Genomic DNA, 4,593 nt, shown 5'->3' with positions numbered 1-4,593 from the left:
GAGAGAGAGAGAGAGAAACCTGAGAGAGACAGCCTGCTGGACATTTTTGCTTGAGGGAAAGATCAAGAGATTAGGGCATAGCATTTAAACCACCGGTGATTCAAATGATAAGAAATGTATTTATTTAACAGAAGGCAATACTTTTACACACAATTTGTACTGAATGTAAAAAAGGTCAAAGTTTGAGTCTGTGTTTGAGCAAATGTGTGACAAACAGTAATGATGTCTTTGGAGCAGTTTTATTAGCGAATTTTGTTCTATTCATGGGCCCTTAGAGAGTAATGTGTTTATACAACATAATGTTTCTTGGTGCGTACAGAGTCACAGCCACACTGCCAAAGTTACTGTAGGGTCCAATTCCAACTGAGGCCAACATGGTTCGAATGTAGCCTGGGATGAAAGCATTCGACAAGCGGCATATTTTATAAGGCATATTAAGGTTTGAAAAGCCCAGTTGGTCCAATTAGAGCAACACCGATGCAGGTGGCACAAGCCAAGATCAAGTAATTAATATACGTAAAAAAGTCCTCTGATGACAGCGACAGAAGCCAAAATAAGTGAGTTAAGGAGAAATATGAGGTGAAAGCAGGTGGGTTTTGGTTTCATTCACAGTGTGAGACAAGGACAAGAAAAACACAATTTCTAAATAATTTTCATCCTAAACTTCACATCAATGTTTCCTTGATTATAATTAAATGTGATGGAAATTCTCTCAGGGCCAAACTAGATTTATTATAGTCGTTTACAAGGGTCTACAATTGCAGAATACTTAAGGTTATTACTTGCAAATTTCTCAGAGGATCAAAAAACTGCTGAAAAAAAAAAACCCTCTCAAAATAGACCATATTTATCTCAATGCTGGGTGATATTAAAGATATGGTTTCAGGCTATTATTATATTTTTATATCCTTTTTTTATTATGTCATAGATTACATTGTGACAGAGCAAATAATGTAATACCAGAAAAATGAAATAAGATTCACTGGAACATAATATTCTTTAGAGTTTAATTAGGTTTTTGACACAGAGTGCCAATAAGTGTGACTACTGCTGGATTAAATAAAGGTTATCAGTGTTATCACATGTGGGAAATGTGGAATATTACCCAGAGAAGTGAACAAAGAAAAAAAAGAAAAGAAAAGAAAAGAAAAGAAAAGAAAAAAAAATGTATCTAAAAAAAATACTTTCAGTACTTACTCGGGTCGACAAACTCAGTACCTTTGAGGCATGATTACAGTGTGTTTTCAAGTGAATTGTCTCCTGTCCTCCACTTCCCTCCCCACAGGCAAGGAGCTCAGGACAAGTCACAGCAAGCAGAAATGTTAGCCTCTTGCCAAATGCTTCTTGGACTGTGGCTGCCAGCTCTGTGAATTTGGCTAGCTACTCTGGCTGGAAGTCACCTTTTTGTTCAACTAGCATTTCCTTTTCGAAACTTATTTTACCAACAAAATGGTGGTGCATGAAATCACAAATACAAGGGGTACTGCACTGAACAATATTATTCCTTATTAGGATGCAGGTCATGAAGAGGGAAGTCCAATTTACAACCAGAAAAATCTATTTCCTGCTGGAAAGTACCTCCATTACTGGATGCACTTTCTGTCATCCATATGCTGGTTGGACAGTGGTCAATGTATTCAGGACTGGAAAAAAACAAGACTAAAAGTCTTTCTTGCAGCTCTGTGAGGCTGTACGATGACAAATACATAAATAATAGAAATGATTATAAACTGATCAACCCAAACGACATAACATAATTAGTAACATCAGCATGATCATACACATAAGGGCTCTCCCACAATCTCAAACCTCACACACTACTGTTACAAGTGTAACCTGTACAAAATTAATGATAAATAAAATACACTTACACTGATAAACAAAATAACAATGTGTCATGACTTAAGCTGAACAAGTCAGGACCATGCAAGTCTGCACCAAATTTCACGACAATCCATCAAACAGCTGTCGACCAGCGGTGGACTGACCCACAAGCCATTGTGTGTGCAACCTAGATGGCTCTGGTGAACATACTTTGCATGTTAAAGATACCTTTTGGATTAGGTACTTAAAAATCTGCCTGTCTCGAATGAGTTCTTAAATAAATAGCAGTATTTTCTTGAATAAATCACCTCCATTCGTGCGTCTCACCATGAAAAGTTTCGTAATGTATGATGACCTTAAGAGCAGTCAGGTTAGCAGCAGGCTGGGAACGGCAGGCCTGGTACTAAATGACACGCCGGCTAATAACTGTGACTAGTTGGACTAATCAGTAGGCTGCAGTCACTTCAGTCCTCTGCTGCCCTCATATTAACCTGCTGCTTGTTATTAACACAGAGCTCAAGAGCAGAGAGAGAGTGTGTCCAGAAGAAAAAAGGTTGAAATGAGCAGCAGGAGTTGTTTGTCAGTGTGTCTGAGTTCCCATGTATGTGTATGTCTGTACACTCTTGTATGCGTCAACTCTACTTGAACTTGTCCAGGTCTTTTGCTTAAGCTTATAAAACAAACAACCCATGTTTCTTCTGCTTAAATACAGCTCTTTGTCTGTGTGTGAGTGACACAGTGATCTCAGTTGTCTGTCACTGGGGCAGACTGCTAAGCCCCACGCCCCAGGTTACCTCTGTGTCTTAAAAATGTAGGGCAGGGGGCTTCAGGTGTGTGTGTGTGTTTGTATTTGAAAGACAAACAGAGCAAAAAACCTCAGAGATCTCTAAGTGTAATACTAAGTGTGTTTGCAGATTGCAGACTTTTGTTGCTCTGTGTGTGTGCAATTGTCTGACGAAACAAACCGAATTAAACAGAAAAGTGAAAAGCTGCCGCTCTTGAACTGCGAAAGCTTGCAGTTCCTTTTCTGTCAAATCTTTAAATAAAATACACATTTCATATTAATACCAGTAGTACAGGAGAATTTGCTGCTCTCTTAGCCCTGCTGATTGATACCATGCAATAAGGATTCATCTTTCACCAAGTTCAAGCTTAAATGTGTGCTTGTATAAACACAAATAAGGGGGTTCCTGTTTCCTGGGAGAGATCCTCGGCTGCACAGGAAATGATGCTTTCTGTGCTTATCAAAGCAACAATGGTGGCTTTTTTCTAATAATTATAGGAAGGCAGAGGAAATACGGGAGACTGTGGTGGAGTTTGATCGGTTTTATTATTACAATACGTTGGTCCAGTGCAAACACCGGTGCTGCTTACCCCAGACAATGTCACCAAAATCAAGGAAACAGCTGTCACATGGATTATCAATTCAAAGGTTCCTGACTAAGGTGCTGCACATAAACTCAGTTTTTAAAACAGGTTGCATCATGGAGAAAAATATGTATAGAAAAGCTTCTGAAAACTTCTGTGCATACAATTTCATTAAAAATAAAGGAAGGAAATTGTGTTTCTTCTTCCCTAAACCTTCTCAGTGTCAGCCTGAATATAATTGGCTGTCAGAGCATTTACTTTTTATCCATACTGCCTTGCCACAAAGTCTTGTACCACCCAGGTTTTACAAGTGTGAGATCTGTCACATATCACCTGAAGGCACACGAGGTGGGACAGCTGATCTAAACTATTCTTCTAATTCCTGAGGTGTGAGGGATTGTTGGGGAAACCTGATTTATTTACTCTGTTTTTAAGCAGTTCTTGTGTGTGTGACAGTAATGCTACAATCTAATCTGACCTCTTAGGAAGACTACCTGCAGTAAACAGATATTCGTTGCAGTGCAATGACTTTAAAAACTTTATGAAGATTCGAAGTTGGACCATATGGCGCTGAGCTAAATGACCCGTGGATCAACTCTACCATGTGACTGATGCATTTATTCAACAGAGCCACAGCTGCGATGGACAGCGATGGCAGAAAGGTAGGAGGATGAATGGTTTAGGAGTGGGGTGAAAATAAGACAATGAGGCAAAGAACAAGAAAGAAAATAAGGGGGAAATTAAATAATAAAAGGGGGCAGATAAAGATGAGAAGAGAGGAAAGACATCAAGAGAAATAGATGACAAAGGGGACATATAGGGAGGACATCAGCCTGGTTCACCCATCGGGCAGGTCTTCAGGTCTGTGCGTCTGTAGAGAGGAGCTGTCAATCACAATCCACCTGGGACTGCAGCAACTCAGAATACAAAGTTAGACCAGAGATTATTACACATTATGTTTTATATAACTTGCAGTTTCAGCCAAGCATATTACCAGTTTTTCAGAAAGCACAACTAGCTGAGCTTGGGTGTAATGTCGTCTATTTTAGTAATTGAAACCAGTTTGTCATATTTCTTCAGTATTAAAGATCCCCTTCAGATATGTGTTCAGACATATATACAAACAGTCCGCCTGGAACAATAATGTGTGTTTAATATGTTCTTTGATATTTTATGTTTTTTGCAAAAAAATCAATCCCTCCTCCTTAAAAAAGGGATCTGCTCCTTCTACCTCATTAAAAATTCCATAATATATAAATATGCAAATGTTGTTTTCCTGCTGGACACAAGATGTCTCTTACTTCACTATAAACTTTTTTTCCATTCTCAGTGTATGTGCACTGGAGGCTTCAGGTTTCTACATCACACTGCACAAGTTACATACTGGACCAGGATTGATAT

This window comes from Morone saxatilis, unplaced genomic scaffold, assembly GCF_004916995.1.
Source record: "Morone saxatilis isolate NCDOM2014 unplaced genomic scaffold, NCSU_SB_2.0 Contig24, whole genome shotgun sequence".
Taxonomy (NCBI): domain Eukaryota; kingdom Metazoa; phylum Chordata; class Actinopteri; family Moronidae; genus Morone; species Morone saxatilis.
This window is presented reverse-complemented; position numbering follows the sequence as displayed.